Raw genomic sequence first — 17,638 nt, 5'->3', positions numbered from 1 at the left:
CTGTCTGGGGAGCACGTCCACTCGCCTCTGATGCGTCACACACACTAGGAAAGGAGCCGGCTACCTGAGCCGCGATTGGCACCCGTCGAGAGCGCCGCCTGCAGGGCCTCATGCTCTTAGTGAAGCCGCCAAACAGCAGGGTCTGGGGTGACGGCCTGATCCAAACAGGAGAGGAGGGCAGGCGTACCGAGCAGCGCCCTCCACCCCGCCGGGCACGGGAGTGTCCTGACTTCCACCGGTGACCGTCGCAGGCCCGACTGAAGGACCGGCTCACCCTCAGTCAGCAGCCAGCGAAGACGCAGACCTTTTCCACACAAGCTCGGGGACCCCAGTTCTACGCACGGACCCCAATTAGAGCCCCGGGCCAGGCCGCGGGCGCTGGTTCAGGAGGAGGTTGGAGGCCTGGGTCACGGCCGGCCAGCGGCTGGGGAGAGGGCACCGCGGCTCTTCTTCAAGGCCAAGTCCCCAGGCCAGCCTGTCTGTCCAGAGGGTCATTCCTGTGGTCTGAGGGTCCTGCCTGGCTCAAGGACGGGCACAGGCCTTTGGGCCCGTGCCTTTAATGGTGGTCTGGAGCCCACCCAGGGCAGGAGCCGCTGTCCCACGGCCCCTGAAGCGGCTGGTGAGCTGGCTGGAGGAGGATGTGGATCCTGCGTCCGCGTGCGCTGCTGCACCTGTGAACTGGCTTTTCCTGTGTGTGGACGCAGTGGGAGCTGCTCGTGATGGCCGCTGGGCAGCGGGGTGGAGTTAGGGGCGAGGCAGGCTGGGGCCCCTGCTGCTGCAGGCTCTGGGGATGCACAGGGCCCTTGGGGCGGCAGAGAGGGACGTTGGCAGATGACCCCCCAGGTGGTCGGGGGTGGCCTGGCTCTGAAGGAGGACGCTGATCCCAGGACCCATGGAGAGGGTGTGGAGCGAGCTGGAGAAACGGCCCGGGCTGGCGGCACCCGGTCCCCACCGTCCCCCCCAAACCCGAGAGGAGAACGCGCTGGATCCTCCCGGGATGACAGAACATCTCGTCTCACACCGAGAAGGCGTGTTCCAGCCTCCAGCCTCCAAATTGTGCGTCCCTGGGGACGTAAATGGGCTGGAGAGAGCGCGATTTTCTTTGCTGTCTACTGAGCCACTGCAGATTTTTGAAACAAAATGTCGCTCTCTCCACCGAATTTCTCTTGTTCCAAGTTTGAAACGGCAAGCGATCCTTGCTCGAGGGAGGGAAAGCGGGCGGGACCCACCAGGCCCGCCAGCCCTTAAGGACCGCCCGCTGCCAGCGGCAGCCCTGTCCTGATGCATGGTTCATGGCCACAGTTCTGCCCACCAGAGGTGGCAGATCATTCTTCAACACAGTCGTTTCTTTTCATCCATGGAAAATCGTCTGCATTCATTCCATGGCAAATAAGAATTGGGACTCCAGCGGGCGAAGTGTGGGAAGAATCTGCAGATCGAGTTCTGGGCCGTTGCCACGGCTACATGGAGCCGGTGTCCCTGTTAATCTCGCTGATGTCGGTCTTGCTAACGCGGGTGGGCACTCCACCTCTGGAGAGGTTTGAGATTCGCTCCATGCTTCAGCAAAATCCAGCGAAACCAGTCGCATCCGAGTGTGCAGGAAGCCGGCCCCTGGCCCGTGAGACCGGCGGTCATCGCAGCGATCCTGGTTTGGTGTACAAATCTCCTCCTCGTCTGAGCGTCACAGAAATACAGATGTAGCTGCAGATTATTAGAGAACTGAAGCTCAGGGGCAAAGGCTCCGGGCCTCCTCGAGTGGTCAGCAACCGGGCGCAGCATGCGACACACCTCAGGACGTCGGCGACTCCGTCCTCCTCACCTTCCAAAGGAGCGCGGGGAGTGGGGTGGGAGTGGACTCCTGGGGGTGGACTCAGCCACCCCTGCGCCCGCCTGGACCTGCCAGCCAGCGTCCGGGGGGCCTTGGGATCTGCGCAGGCTGCTGGCCGAGCTGCTGGCCACCCGCCCCCCTGGCGTCTCAGCCAAGCAGAGGTGGCATCCAAGGCTGCTGTAGGACAGAAAGGCTGGACAGCCACCCCTGGTCAAGGGGTGCTTCGGGTGGTGCAGGGTAGAGTCGGGGCAGAGCTGAGTCAGTACTTCAGACAACCAGAACCTGCTCTCCCACCCCTGCAATGAGCCCCTTCGCTCCCTCGGGTGCTGTTTCTTCTTGGTGTAGAAAGACGCAGAGCCCTGTTCTTGACAAGCGCCAGCCGCGTTTGATCATCTTGACCAAAAGGATCCCTTCAAGCAGCATGGCCGACCTCCCCATCCAGAGCACGCGCGCGGACAGGCTCCCTGTGCATATGAGAAAACCCTGAGGAGGGCCCGCCAGCCCGTTCCCTGTGACGCCCGTGTGCCCCGGCTGGGCGCAGGGGCCTCTGTGAGCCCGTGGGGTCTGAGTGGACTGAGAGGGGCACCTGTGCAGCAGGGTGGCACTGTGAAAGGGGCCTCAGCCCTCACTGGGCACAGGGTGGGTCTCACAAGCTGCCCTGGAAGAAGGACGACATCGTGATGGGGTGGCGTGTTCCGGAAGGCGCCAGAGGAGCCTGGGGGAGCCCCTGCAGGGTCTTCTGCTCCGGGCGGAGAGCTGCGTGGCTGTGGGCTCAGCCGCCGGGCACGCCGGAGGCCCCTTGACTTGGAGGACTGTTGGGGGACATAGACCTGCTCAAGAGACTGCCAGGCTGGACCCCGGAATGACCGGGGCTGTGGACGATGCCTGGCGGCCTCCACAGTGTGTCCGGTTTGTCCTGTTGTCGGAGGAGCCCGGGGGACAGGCAGAAAGACCTGGCTGCAGTCCCAGGACCAGCCAACGGCCTCAGGCAAGCCGTGGCTCATCCACAGGACAGTGCTTCACTCTAAGGTGGACGTGTTGACTGAAAACTCCTGTCCCTGTGTCTTGACCTCCACAGGACATGGCCCCGGTTGTCAGGGCCTCCTCGTCAATGTTAGCTCTCAGCATTGCCACATAGACAAGTCACGAAAACTAAACTGGACAGGGACCTCAGGAGGGAGGACGTGCGGCATGGCTCTGAACCCACGTAGGAGTCGCTGTGATTTATGACGCAATCGCATTCTGGGTGTTCCTGCCCAGGCTTTTTCTATAACCAGGTCTTAATTCTCTTTTTTCTTTTTCCTTTTTAGCGTGGAGGTGGGAAGGGGAGGAACGTAAAGATTACGGACAGAAAATCCTCCATTCTGACTGGTTTTTCCGTGGGCTTCTTTCCCTAAGAAGGCCAAGGCAGAGTGCTTGGGAGACGAAGGAGGACGGGGTCCACACCTGCCTGGGCCGGTGGCCCCTTCCTGGCCCTCAGAGACCCCCAGCCAAGTTCCATGTTGTGTTTGAAAATGGCAGAGCGGGAGGAATCTCAGAAAGGGCCGTGGCAGATCCGTAAGCGAGTTCCTTTTTTTTTAAGAAGTGAGGTCTAGCTTGAAAGTTTGTTGAAGGCTTTAAAAATGAAACTTCCTGATGGCGAGCCCGTCTGCTCCGCCTGCTGGCCTCTCAGACACGCCCGCGCCGTTTCCGAGGTCTCGGGAAACCGTGCGGCGCGAGCCACCGCACACCCAGGCACCCACGCCAGCTGCGCGTGGGCTTCAGAGGCCGGCGGGGACAGCAGACCCGGTGGGGACAGCAGAGTCGCCGGCTCGCTCGTTATTTCTCCATTTGAGAGACGGCCCGCGGGTCCTGGTTGGGAAGCCAGCCCCAGAAGGGGGGCAGGCCAGAGTTTCTAAAAGAGGTCACGAAACATGGAATTGGTTTCCTGAGCCCACGTGGAACGGGGCACCAAGAGTGTGCCTGGGTCTCAGCCGGTCACTCCTGCCGCGAGGGGCTGGTCCCAGGAGCGGAGTGGGCGGAGGGCAGGCTCCCTGAGGGTGGGCTCTCTGCGGCCGGCCTGGGTCCACCAGGCCTGGCTCCCTGGACCCCTGCACGGGTCCCTCGGTTTCCGCCAGGCCTTCCTTCTCTCATGATGGGAGTGAGGTGGGCGCGTTTCCAAATCGCGGTTCGTCGCGGCACAGATGCTCGCGGCCCCGCACGGCGCGGTCTTGCACACTGGACTCCCGTCTCTGCGGAGGCTGTTTGCTCCTGACCCCACAGTCGCAGAGGCTCCGCGCCGGCTGGGCCTCTACGGGGCTGGAGGAGGAGGAGAGCGGGAGGGAGGGGCTCCCCTCTGCACGTGGTCGGACGCGGCGCGGGGTCCCGGCTTCAGGCACGTCCACAGGCGAGGACAGGGCTCGACGGTGTGAGCCCTGGGACCAGGGAGGCCCCAGGAGAAAACAGAAGCCTGGACCCGCTGCCCCCAGAGCCTGCTGGCCGCCCCTCCCTCCCGGGCCCTTCCCCGTGGTTGGGCCGCCTGGCTCTGTCAGGCCCCACCTGTCTGTTCTGCCGCCCCGACAGTCTGGCCCAGTGGCAGGTGCTCAGCAACCCAGGGTGCAGGAAGGGGACGGGAAAGCAGGTTGTAGAAACCTCCGTGGCAGCCGGACACCCGTGAAATCCCGGCGCCGGTCAACGGGCTTGCTGATTAAAAGGGAAAGGGCTGGTCGGGTGCTGCCTTTGGTCACAGGTGGCGTGAGCTGTAGCTTGGTCACAGCAGACTGGGGAGTTTGAAGACTGGGCTCAGCACCCACGTGCCCGACCAGCTCACTTCCCCGTTACTCACATAAACCCAGTTCAACACGCTAACCTGCGATCCTAAATGGTGACTGTCCTTTCTGCTAAGTAATTGTCTTGGCTAATTAAAAATCTCACTTTTAAAGAACACAGTCTAAACTTTCAGAGCTACATTCCGGGGAACTGAGCTTGTTCCTTGCTTGCAAACAACCCTGACATTCTACCATCACAGGCTGCTTTGTTTCAAGGCAAGAACCATATCAATTAGGAGCATTTTAAATGCCTTTGGTGACATCAAAGACGCTGTTCTTCTAAAAGTGAAATATGGAGTTCATTATGTTTCTTTGTTATTTCTGCCTACTGAACACATTTGCTATTGATGACACCACGTCTTTTCCTGCATTCCAAATCTCTGTGCATCACCACGGAGACATTAACTCCCAGTAAGCCTCTGCTTGGGGAGAGTACTTATGCACAGGATGCGGACAGTCCCGCGACTCATAGCCAGTTATTAGTCTGAGGGGAGAAAAGAAGCAATATCAGATTCTAATTCTAGCTTGCTTTTTTAGTAATGGGTAGAGGTTAGACTCAAGTGGAACAATTGTTTTGGGGGTCTGTTTGTTATTTTGTTTTGTTACTTATTTTGTTATTTATTTGGATTTATTTTGCTTTTTAACAAAGTAATGTTTGACTAAACATGGGCTAAAAATAAAGGTATGCATCCAACTGTGCCAAAAGAAATATGGACGGTGCCGCCCTTCTGCCCACATGAAACATGGACGGTGCCGCCCTTCTGCCCACATGAAACATGGACGGTGCTGCGCTTCTACCTGCTGGGTTCCCACCGGCCTCACCACCACGTACCCTGTGACCCTGAGCAAGGTGCTTACCATCCTTGCCTCAGTGACTCCATCTGCAAAATGGGGTGAACAGAGTCAGCAGGTAGGGCCGTTGGAACGGCAGTGTCTGCGTCCTGGGCCTTACGCAAGACTGAGCTGGATATCGACTCAGATCTAGACCCACAATGTCAGTGTTGCTCCGGGAAACTTCCAGCAACTTCTTGAAGAGAATGTCTGTCTTTGGGGTGGGACGATGTTTGGATCTGTTTCTCTAGAAGTGGTCACAGTCACAGTGTCGCAGGGGAGTTGCAGAAAGCCCAGGCAGGCTGTCAGCTCCTCTGGTGGAGGAAGGGGACCGTGTGAGGCAGGCGGATAATGGCCCCCAACGATGCCCCTGTCCTGTGGGAAGCCTGTGGTCATGTGGCAAGTGGGGTCTGGTGGTGCCAGACCCGGGCCCTCCAGGCAGGCTCACCGAAATCACGAGTCCCCCACGGGAAGGAGGCAGGGCTGTGTCGACAGAGAAGAGCATGAAGAGACGGCTCACCGAGGGTGCAGAGGCCCAGAGCCCGGGCTGGGGCAACCCCCAGAAGCTGAGAAAGGCACACCACCTTCTCCACGAGCCTGGACGCAGTGACTTCCGACCTCCAGAGGCTCCTGGTTGCCCAGGCTGATGGGCTTCCGTTCAGCCGCTTGGGATTTGTTACAGCAGCACTAGAAAACTACCACGAGAACCAGCTTCGCCCTGCACTCCTGGGAAGAGAGGCAGGACCCAGGTGCGCGGCCTGTGGGGCGCTGAGCCCGCGAAGGCCGGAGCGCATCCTGGTCCTTGTGATCCACCTTGGGCTCAGCAGTGCGGATGCTGTGGGCCAGAGCGGCCCTCTGCCCTGTGCACTGGACGTCAGCAGCACCCCACTGGGTGTGGGTGAGGAGGCGCTCCTCCCTGCCAGCTGAGGCAACGGAACTGTCTGCAAATGCCCGGGCAGGAGGGCCAGCAGAGGTGATCTGGGACTGAGAACCGCTGGGTCCGCGCTCCTTAATTATGCAAGTCTGTCGACACAGCTCGCCCTCCTCCTGCCTGGTCCTGACTCAGAAACGGGCCAGACCCCGAGACACACAAAATATGCTTCAGCCAGAGTCATTTTGCGGCTCAATTACAAGGCGAAGAATCCTCGCCTCCAGACTAGATGGGGTAATCTCCTGGCTTGTACGAGAGATCAGACAGGATTTATTTCTGGACGGAGTTGGGCTGATAACCCTGGGCAAGTGATTAATCCGCTCAGCGGCGCCGGCTAACACCTTAAGCCTGTTACTCTCAGCAGATGCCAAATAAAGCTTCCTATCAAATTGAGTCAGGTGGCTGTGTGCCCCTTCCTTATTTGGGGAAGTTAATTGTGGATCCTACTCATTTGAAAAATCCTGAGATGTATTAGGATGAAGCATGGCGGAGCCTGAGCAAGGGCGAGTCTGCACCCGCACGGCCGCCCCGAGGCCCTGAGGCGTCTCAGGAGCGGGCAGCAGCCCCGCCAGAGGCTCCCCCGACGCCCAGGCAAGCTGACCGTGCAGGAGGCCGGACTCAGAGCACAGAGACAGAGCCTGGGCTTGTTTCCCAGAGGAAACGCCCCTGTGCTCTGGCCACGCGAGATAAGCAGGAGGGCAAAGCTGGGGAAGTTCGGGGGTGGAGGCCTGGAGTCGGGACTGGCAGGAAGGCCAGAGGTCTGGACTGTGCATGGGGCAGGCCCTCCCCAGGCCCTGACGCGCCAGCCACCAACGTGTGGGTGATCAGGTCACGGGGGAGCTCGCTCCTGTGATGTGTCAGCGTGCTGATAAGAAAAGGGACAGGAAGGGCGTTCACCAAGGACCCGACCTGGCAGCCTTGACCTTGAACTGTGGCCGTAACCATCTGGTCCAGCCACACAGTCCCGGGGCGTGGACAGCAGCCTGAGCAGACCAGGGAAACCAGGGAGACCAGCAAACCACGGAGAGGCCGGGAGCTCCACAGCACCTTCCGTCTCGGGGTGCTACCCCCGCCCGTCACCAGCACCAAACACCAGACTGCTGACCCCCTGGAGTTCTGAGTTACACAAACATCACAACGGTGAGCTGGGTAAAGACGAGCGTGCATTCTCACCAGCCATTGGCCATGGGCACTTTTCTTGGTTGCTTTATTCTTTATTTTTGGTTTCCGTATTGATCTCAGAATAACACTTGTCTTTCTGGGCTTTGTTTTTGTTTTGGCACCAGTGATGGAACCCAGGGTTGCTTAACCACTGAGTCACATCCCTGGCACTTTTAATTCTTTTATTTTGAGACAGGGTCTTGCTAAGTTGCTTAGGACCTCGCTGAGTTGCTGGGGCTGGCCTTGAACTTCCAATCCTCCTGCTTTGCCCTCTCAGTTGCTGGGATTATAGGCGTGTGCCCCTGCATGTGGCAATTACACGTGTCTTGAAGGAGCATCACGGGAGTGAATCACCCGTATGAAAATACACAAAGGTGCTCACTACAGGTAAGCCGGTCCCTTCCCTTCCCAGTCCAGCCTTGTCCTGGCCAATTTTAAATGGTCGGCCCTGGATGAGCCCAGTTTGGCTGGCCTGTGGCAGGAAGGAAGGTGTCCCTCTTCTGGAAGGTCCACAGCGCTGCTCTGCCCGAGCGGGAAGAGTTTGCAGGGCCCTGTGGTCAACACCTGCAAACACCCAGCTTGGAGCCCCTCCTTGCCCCTGAGCTTCTGGCTGGAGGAGTCAGCTGTCCTTCCCTCCAGGCAGCGACGCTGAGCCTCAGCCCCCTGACTCCAGGAGAGATCCGCTCTGGGTTCCGGACACTGACTGTATCGACGGAGCGAGGGGACCTGGGAATGCTGTCGGGATTCCAGGAAGGTGGCCTCCCGCCCGCTGCGACCGTAGGGTCGGCCTGGGGCCCTCGGGAGCCACCGACAGAAAGTCCTGCACGAAGCTTGCAGGCCACTGCAGCAGCGGGGAGAGGTGGGGCAGCACAGGACCGCGGACCCCTGGGCCCCGGCTCCCGAGGGTGGTGGCCTCCTTGCTCGCCAGGCCCGCGTCACAATCCCCTGCGTGTCAGCAGGCACTGGTGTCTCTCAGTCTCAACAAAGAAACTCCTGTGTCTGAAGATCACCTGGGGTGGGATGACCGGGTCCCTGGTGGACTTCCAGCCAAACAGACTGGCTGCAGTTGCGTGCCCTCGGAGCTAGCCCGGGCGGGGCCGCCAGGCGTGGGCATGGGGACCAAGCTGCTCCTCCATCTGCATGCACCTAGGGGGACGCCCACGGCCACAGTGACCGGTTGTAATGGTGTCATGCTGTCCATCAGAGATGCCCAGTCCTCCTGGCACCCAGGGCTGAGCCTGCCTGTCCAACAGCCGGGCGTTGCTCCTCCTGGTATCTCGCTGGCGGGGGAGGAGAGGGACCTGTATCGTCCAGTCACAAAGCTCCAGCTGTTCCCTGCCGCCAACGTCAGGCCTCAGGGCTGCTTCTCCCTCCTGCCTGGCCGCCTCCCCTTCCCACAGTCTCACCTTTACTAAGACAGCATTCGTCCATGCTCATCAGGGGGTGCTGGAGACAACAGGAAGTGAGGGCGGGAACGTGGGAGGACGCGTCCAGCACAAGGTCCCAGGATCTGCCACCAAGGCTCGGCAAGGCCGGCCCAAGACATCGAGCGGAGTGCAGTTAGGGGCTGGGATCCCGGCTGCCCGCGGGCCCACCACGCGGTCCCCGCTGTGTCTGCAGCCAGCGCTGACGTCCCGCGGGCAGAGGTCCTCTGTGTGCTGTGCAGGAGCCCCTGCTGGGCCAGCGGCCGTGTCTCTGAGTGGGTCCGGCTGTGCTCACCTCTCCACGTTCCAGCGGAAAAGCGTTTCCCAGCATTATCTGAAAAGGTCTGGGTTGGAAGAAAGAATTTAAAGGCGCGTGAAAACAAGGCGCTGGATAGTTCCCCACTTACCTGCCTCGGGGGCATGTCACGGTCACAGTTCAGCAGGAGGGACTCAAAGGAAGGAGCCTGGAATGCGGCTTTGAAGTGGAATGAGGAGGCTCTGCTCCTTCCCTGGGTTCCGATGGTGTCGAGATCTCCACGCGGCTGAGAATGTGCGGGAAGTCAGATTACGGGCTGGAGGGTACCAGGCCCCTCTTAGTCTCCCTTCCTCCAAGGGCTCCCAACCCAGGAGAGCGCAAGACTGAGATTCTTGAGTTCACGTCTCGAGTCCAAGGAAAAGAGCAGCCACAAACCCACAGACGCCCTCTGCATCCCGTTTCCAAATCCCAGGGGACTCTGATGGCCTTTGTTGGGGCAGGTGTCCACCCACGGGCTCAGCCAGAGGAGGGTCACCATGCTCGGCAGACCTTGTCCTGAAGAACCTGGAGGTCACTGGGCAGGTCGCCCGGAGTCCCAGATGGTTCCTTGGAGAAGACGCTCCAGCTCCGAATCCAAACCAAGCCCGTTTCAGAATGCTCCTCGGCACCGCCAGCGGGCCTGCCCCCTGGATCCTGGAGAAAGCGGGACCCTGTTCAGACGGCACTCAGCCCAACGGCTTTTTCCAGTGTGAATTTCATTCCAACAGGACCCAAAACTTAAAAGGACCTTTCAACACCACTACGAAGCACTGTCGGGCTGGGGTGGTGGCTCAGTGGTGGAGCGCTTGCCTGGCATGTGTGAGGAACTAGGATCGATTCTCAGCACCACATATAAGTAAATCAAATAAAAACCCATCAATAACTAAAAAAATATTAAAAAAAAATAAAAAGGAAGCACCGTTGCTTAGCAGGAGGTTCTCCTGGGCCGGGAGGCCTCCCGTTCAAATGCCCTGTGTGTCCTGACGGGGGCCTCACTCACCAGGCCAGGGGAGGAAGGTCCCGGGCAGGCCCTGTCCCCGCCGCTCAGAGCCCTGAGGTACAATTGGATTCCAGGACCCGGAGCCCCTATTTCCTACTGGGCACCACGTGCAGTACAGGTAACACCCGCTGCCCACCAGGGAAGCTGGCCGTCTGCACGCGGCCCAGGCAGGGGCCCGGCTGTGTGTCCCCTGGTCCTTCGGCCCTCCACTGAGTGGACATCAGCCCCTGGCACCCTGGGAGAGTCCAGGTCCCCCAGTTTGGTGGGGGCCCCTGTTTCCAGCCCACAGCTCACAAAGGGGGAGTCCTGGCCCTGCTCCCCACTGCCTCCCGCACACCTGGTTTGGCCTCGCTTCAAGGCAGAGGCTCCTTTTGCAGGTGATCGTCATTCTCGGTTTATCAGATGTAAAAAGTCGGCTCCCCCCAGTGCAGTGTGTCCCACAGCATTTAGCTGTAGGGCGAGCCCACCTCTTTATCTTTTATTAATTAATTTATTTTTTGAAATAGAAACATTATCTTTTTATTTGGCATCATAAGGTTGAAGTAATAGAAACATGGCAGAAAAGATCAAAAGAAGTTAACCTTTGAGGAGGACAGCTAAGGGAGACGCCCGAAGGAGGAATTCTGATTTTCCACGAACCCCCTTCTATGTGGCCTAATTCTGCCCTTGTGCATATGTTGTTATTCTAACTACAACGAAGAAAAGGGAATTTTTTGAAAAGATCGCCCGGCTGCTGTGCACACCTCTTCATTTTACACCCCGGGAAATAGGGAGCAGGCTTGGTCGCCAGTCAAACGAAAGATAAAGCAACTCGGGCAGACTCAGGTGGGAGGGAACGAGTGCCCACCGCGCGTGGGAGTCGGCGCCCGGCCACCCATCACGAGAGGCCAGGTGGAGGGCTCAGGCCATGAGGACTCGCGCCCAGCTCTGCTTCCTTCCGTGGACAGCGGCCTGTGACGGCCCCGGGCAGCATCGGACCTCGCTCTCCATCTCCAAGCCAGCAGAAGGCACCGTCCGCTGGTCGGACAGAGCAGGGCAGACCCAGAAGCCCTGCTGGTGGGCTGTGGTCACCGCGGTGCTCGAGGGAAGAGCTGACCAGCCAAGGGCCCTTTAAAGACCCACCTCCACACAGCCGCGTCTCGGGTCAGGGCTTCAGCCAGGAGGGAGCACTAACTCCATAGTCCTGAGGAGGAGTCGGGGCACCAGCAAGGCCACGCCGCCCAGGGCAGAGCCGCAACGGAGGCCCCGGATGCTCCTGAAATAGTGCTCTCCTTCTGTACCCCTCTGTCTGCCTCCCGAATCCTGCTCGGGTGCCTGTGCAGAGCTGGGCACGAGTTCCCAGGGAGGCTCCAGACTCCGGATAGCCTACGCTAACCCTAACCCTAACCCTACTCCTAACTCTCAGCCTCACGCTCACCCTCACCCTAAACCTAAACCCTAAACCCTAGCTCTAACACTAACCCTAACCCTACACCCTAAACTCTAACCCTAGCTCTAACCCTAACCCTCACCCTAAACCTAAACCCTAAACCTAAACCCTAAACCCGAACCCTAACCCTAACCCTAGCTCTAACACTAACCCTAACCCTACACCATAAACTCTAACCCTAGCTCTAACCCCAACCCTAACACTAAACCCTAAACCCTAACCCTAGCTCTAACACTAACCCTAACCCTACACCATAAACTCTAACCCTAGCTCTAACCCCAACCCTAACACTAAACCCTAAACCCTAACCCTAGCTCTAACACTAACCCTAACCCTACACCATAAACTCTAACCCTAGCTCTAACCCCAACCCTAACACTAAACCCTAAACCCTAACCCTAGCTCTAACCCTACCCATAACCCTCACGCTCACTCACCCTAACCCTAAACCCTAACCCTAGCTCTAACCCTAACCCTAACCCTAACCCTACCCCTACCCCTACCCCTAACTCTCACGCTCACTCACCCTAACCCTAAACCTAACCCTAACCCCGGATGCTCCTGAAACAGTGCTCTCCTTCCGCACCCCACTATCTGCCTCCCGAATCCTGCTCGGGTGCCTGTGCAGAGCTGGGCACGAGTTCCCAGGGAGGCTCTAGACTCCGGACAGCCTACGCTAACCCTAACCCTAACCCTACCCCTAACTCTCAGCCTCACTCTCACCCTCACCCTAAACCTAAACCCTAACACTAACCCTAACCCTACACCCTAAACTCTAACCCTAGCTCTAACCCTAACCCTAACACTAAACCCTAAACCCGAACCCTAACCCTAACCCTACCCCTACCCCTACCCCTAACCCTACCCCTAACCCTCACGATCACTCACCCTAACCCTAAACCCTAATCCTAGCTCTAACCCTAACCCTAACCCTAACCCTACCCCTAACCCTAACCCTCACGCTCACTCACCCTAACCCTAAACCCTAATCCTAGCTCTAACCCTAACCCTAACCCTAACCCTAACCCTATCCCTAACCCTAAGCCCTAAACCCTAACCCTACCCTAGCCCTAACCCTAGCCCTACCCCTATCCCTACCCCTACCCTACCCCTAACCTTAACCCCTACTCTACCCTATCCCTACCCCACCTTACCCCTACCCTACCCTACCCTACTCTAGTGGACTGTGCACGGAATGAGGGGAAGGGCTGCTCAGAGAGACAATGGTTGCTGCAAAGGTCCTGGGGTGGCTGCATCTGGCTGCTTAAAGAAGTACAAAGGAGAGAGTGTGGCCAGGTGAGGCCAAGGAAACAAAGGCTAGGATCCCGAGAGAGCTCAGAGGTGGTGGGGAGCCAAGGGGCTACGAGCTGGTGTAAAATGACCCTCCCCACAGCCGGGAGCCCGGAAGGGTTTTCAGCAGAGGCATGACTTGATTTGATTGACATCCGGGAGGCAAGTGGGGAAGAGAAGGCGGTTCCTAGAAGCGCCACGCGGAGGGCACTGGTGGCCTTGCTGGGAGTCGCTTCAGCACAAGGGCCAGATCAAGGCCTGGAGAGGGCTTCGCAGGTCCTGGGCGGTGACACCCTCAGCTGGGGAGCAGCGGGGTCCCGGGCTGTCCAGGCGGTGCTGCTGCCCAGGGTCCGTGGGCTCCACCACCCTGTCTGGGGAACAGAGCTGGCAGCCAGCAGCCGGCCTGCGGCAAAGCGAGAGCCACAGGGACGGACTTCCCTGCGAGGGTCCCGAGCGGGCGCTGGGGAGCTCGGCTCTGGTCTCTAAAGTCGCTCGTCTTGTCTCCGCCCGTCCACCGTCTCCACGCTGCTGTCTGAGGTGAAAGGCGCCCAGCCAAGCCGCTCAGACGCGGGACTCACGGGAGAGATTTTGTTAGGCAGAGGGACAGCGTCTGCCCTGAAGGGCGGGAGCCCTGAGAGCCGGCAGGGACCCTCGCCTCAGCAGCTGAACTTCCCGGCGAAGGACCGTGGGCAGCTGATGGGCAGTAGAATTCGCGGGCTCCGGTCGGGCCGATGGCTGCGAGCCCAGGCTGAGGTGGACCAGTGGCTGGCCGGGAGGCAGACTGACGGCTGGGCATGGGGTGCTGCCCCTGGCCTTCCCGCAGGCTGTCCTGCACCCGCCGCCCAGGAAGGAGCCCCGCCAGGTCGGAGGGTGGGTCCTACGCAGCCCAAGGCCCCAGGCCAGGCCAGGACTGCAGGGTAAAGCCAGTGCCCTGCTGCCTGCTGCGGCCAGGGGGCACCGACGGGTTCACGGGGACAGCGCTGCGTCCGGGGCGGGCAGCCCACGAGCACGACGCTGCTCACTGGTGCGCTCTGTCCGCGGCGGCAGCTTTTCGGCTGCATCCCTGCTGAGGGCAGGATAGCACGTCCCCCGCCTGCCCGCCAGCGCCTTCCCCAGCCAGGCCCGCCCTGACCCGCCCTGGAGGACCCCGCCACGCTCCTTTGCTCCGGCCCTGCCCCGACCTCCTCGCTGGCCTGGCTGGACCTCATGCATCTCCCTAAGAGTCGCTGACAGCCCCGGCTGGTGCGCGAGGGAAGGAGCGGGCCGCGTGCACGGGCAGCAGGGGAGGAGGGGGCCACGTGCGCGAGGGAAGGAGCGGGCCACGTGCACGGGCGCCAGGGGAGGAGCGGGCCGCGTGCACGGGCGCTAGGGGAGGAGCAGGCCACGTGCACGTGCACGAGGGGAGGAGCGGGCCGCGTGCACGGGCGCCAGGGGAGGAGCGCAGCCGGTTCAGGCAGTGCCGAGGGGGAGAGGGAGGGTTGAGGAGGAGGGAGAGGAGGAGCAGCAGCCCCCCGGTGCCCACAGGCCAAAGGGTGAGTCCCGGGCTGGTCACAGCCCTCGTGCTCTCCGAGAGGGGCCCAGCGAGGCACCCAAAGAGCCTCGCGCAGAGGCGGCGTTGGAGGGGGAGGCTGGCGCGCGTGCACCGACCCCAGAAGGAGGCGGCGGAGGAGGGAACTGACCCGGGTTGTGCGTGTGTCCGGCGAGGGGGCGGCTCCGGGTGCAGGCTGCAGGACCCCGGCCCCACCAGCACCCCAGGGAACAACCCCGAGGGGCACGGGGCCATCCCCAGCCCGCAGACCAGCCAGGTCGGGGTCCCTGAGTGTGGGAGGGCAGTGGCAGGGGGCATCCCGAGCACCCAGAGCCGCCGGGTGGAAGCCGACCCAGGGCTCGCTCCAGGCTGGGTAGGCTTGTTCTCTCCCCTGGCACCACCGGACGTCTGGGGCTCTGCCGTGAGAAGGACTTGGCCTTGACCCTGGATGGGGAGCCGCTGCTACTAAGGACTGAGTGGTGTTGGCCCCGAGCCGGGACCCGCCTTGCCCTGGGCAGCCTCAAACCCTGCGACCAGTGTACCTGGAATATCTCAAAGGCCAACATGCTTCCAGCAGACGGACTCCGTGGAAACGCAGCTTTCCAAGACCGCACGAGCCAGCCGATGACAATGGGGGCCCAACATGATCAAGTAAACTCGTTAGTTGACTCACCCTGGCGAAGGGCCTCAGGCCTCCAGAAGAGGTGAGGCCCGAGCTCCGTGCTACAGACAGAGCTGATGGAGACCAAATCGGGTCCGAGAGGCAGGGCTTGAGAGCAGAGGGACATGATTTGAAAATGATACAGACACGCCAAAGAGGGTGCTGGTGGCCTGGTTCTGCGTGTTCCTTCTCGTCCTGCTTCATAACGTGCGTCTCCAAGTGAGCCGTGTCCTTCGCCACCACGGGCTCCGCCCAGGTGGCACTCAGGGGTTGCTGTCCGACGCCCTCTGGAGGACTCTGCTTCAGTGAGACGCCACGGTTGTTCAGAATCAGAGCTAACAGGTAACGCGGCCGACCAGAGGGCAGGTGTGGGTTCTTAAAAAAGGAGGCCTCATTTCTGCTGGGCCTCCCATTGGTTCTGTAGGGAGTTTGCAGAGTTGTGATGGGAAATACCTCCAGGGAAGGCCCTGTACCTGGAGTGGCCCCTGCCTCTAGAATATTCTCCAGCTTACAAGTAGCTCTCTGCTAATTTCCCATTATTTATTTTACATTCATGCAGACAAAAGTAAAAACCAGGTTCAATCCCACTGGCAAGAGTGCCTGGGATTTGCAGTTTTGTGCATCTGTGTATGTTTTAAGAATTTCCTGTACTCTCGGAATTGGGGACGTGGAGGGTGTGTTCCCGTGCGTGATGCTGTGTGGTCGTCTGCGTCTCTGTAAGATGCGCCTCACCTGTGCGGGTCCTGAGTCGCCCGGCTCCATGTGACAGAGGCCACTCACGGTTGTTTTTCACCAGCGGCCCGAGCGGCTGCCTTCCAGTTCGTGACCCTCCCTCTGGGCTTTTATCTTGGTCAAAGTGTTTGAAGGACGTGTAACTTAGGGGTTTTGTGGTCATCACTCGTTGAACCTCAGAAAAGCCCCAAGTTCAAGGAGAACCTTCTGCTTCAGGGCCAGCCTCACCCTGGAGGCCAGAGACCCAGGTCTCACTTGGTCCTGTTGGCCAGGAGAGGACAAATCCAGTGGTCACTGTTGCCGGCAGAGCTGCAGCCTCGGGCCCCGTGGGAACCTGGAGCACACTCAGTCCCGCGTCTGGGTGGCCGGCTGCCCTGAGCAGGTGCAGGGTCTGGGCCACGCCATCTCCTCCACCCTCCCTTCCACAGGCAAGGCGGCCGCCTTCTGGGCAGGAGGGCAGGTCCTAACGCAGCCCACACTGAACGCGAGACCCAGTGACCCCGTGAGTGGACCGGGGACCCAGAGACCACCTTCAGGGAGCACGACAGTCGAGCTCCCGGCCTCGGTGTGACGCCCACCTGGACGGCTGGCCTTGCACGCCGTCCACGCACGGCCCCTTCTCCAGAAGCAGGGAGGTGGATGGTGGCAGGGCTGTGGACTCTGAGGAGAGGCAGCAGGGCTTCTGGCGCACAGAGCTGGCGTCCGGTGGCTGACAGGGCAGCTGCGGTCCTGGCTGGGCCGAGCCTGGGTCCTCGGAGCCCTTCCTGATGCGCTCTCGAGCTGCGACTCTTCACACCGAACCCCACGCACAGGCAGATGGGGCCGCCGGGATGCGTGTCCACGCACATGCCTTGGGTCACAGGGCTGCGGCCTTTCAGGAAACCGAGGCAGCGGAAGACCCCCTGCACTCTCAGGGTCCACTCGGATTTCAGACGCACCGCTCAGAGTGACAGGCCTGAGTTTATTGACGGGCTAGGAAAGGGGACGTGCTCCTGCACGGCGACCTTGCTGGACAGGATGAGTAGAACCCTGGCCCTCCAAGGCAGCTCTGGACTGTCGACAGATGCCTGGACATCTGTGCTGCTGCGTTGAACGAAACCTCGCCCAGAGCTGCACAGGGGGAGCCGGGCTTCCATCACCAGGCACTGGAAGAGACCAGGGTGCTCCTGGTGCCCGCTGCAGCGGGTGCCCACCCACTGCTTCTCTGGGCTTTGACCTGAGCCCTGGGTCTTTTGCAGCCTCCCCACGCTTCCTTCTCTCCTGGTTGTGGCCCGGAGGCTCCAGGCCATCACTGAGGAGCTGCCGGCTGAGAGGAGAGGGAACCTTGGAAGTGGCCATCCAGGCTGAAATACGGAGCGGTGTTTCTGAGAGGGAGGGAGACTTGCACATGGATGGGTGCTGCTTCAGGAATCACAACGCAGGCAAACCCAGAGCCAGGGAGAGGAAGTGTCTTGAGATAACAGTATTGGTGATTTATTCTCATCGCCCATATTTCAAGCTAATTATCTTTGTTCGAGGTGAAAAACTAAAAAGGCTTAATCTGTTTTTGAAGTTCATCCCCATCAAATTAGGCAGAATATACATGTGGCTTCCTGCTGATGGAACTAGGATCCAGCAATTATTTAAAAATTAATCGCACCTGCCTTTGCGATACTTCACTTTTTGACAGACCACACCGTTTGCTGACTCCTGAGAGGTTTGCAATTGTTCTGACTCTCCGA

General features: G+C 59.9%; 1 long non-coding RNA gene across 1 annotated transcript in view; it reads left to right on the top strand.

Annotated features, from left to right (window-relative positions):
• The first annotated feature begins 6,888 nt into the window (after positions 1–6,888).
• The window catches only part of LOC124970921 (uncharacterized), a 52,395-nt gene continuing 41,645 nt past the window's right edge, over positions 6,889–17,638 (top strand). Inside the window, exon 1 of the long non-coding RNA XR_007106226.1 lies at positions 6,889–7,537. This is a non-coding gene — a long non-coding RNA (uncharacterized LOC124970921). The remainder of the gene's footprint in view (positions 7,538–17,638) is intronic.

The sequence above is a fragment of the Sciurus carolinensis genome, chromosome 19, assembly GCF_902686445.1.
Source record: "Sciurus carolinensis chromosome 19, mSciCar1.2, whole genome shotgun sequence".
Lineage (NCBI taxonomy): Eukaryota > Metazoa > Chordata > Mammalia > Rodentia > Sciuridae > Sciurus > Sciurus carolinensis.
Note: the sequence above shows the minus strand (reverse complement) of the source record. Positions and strands in the feature narration are given on the sequence as shown.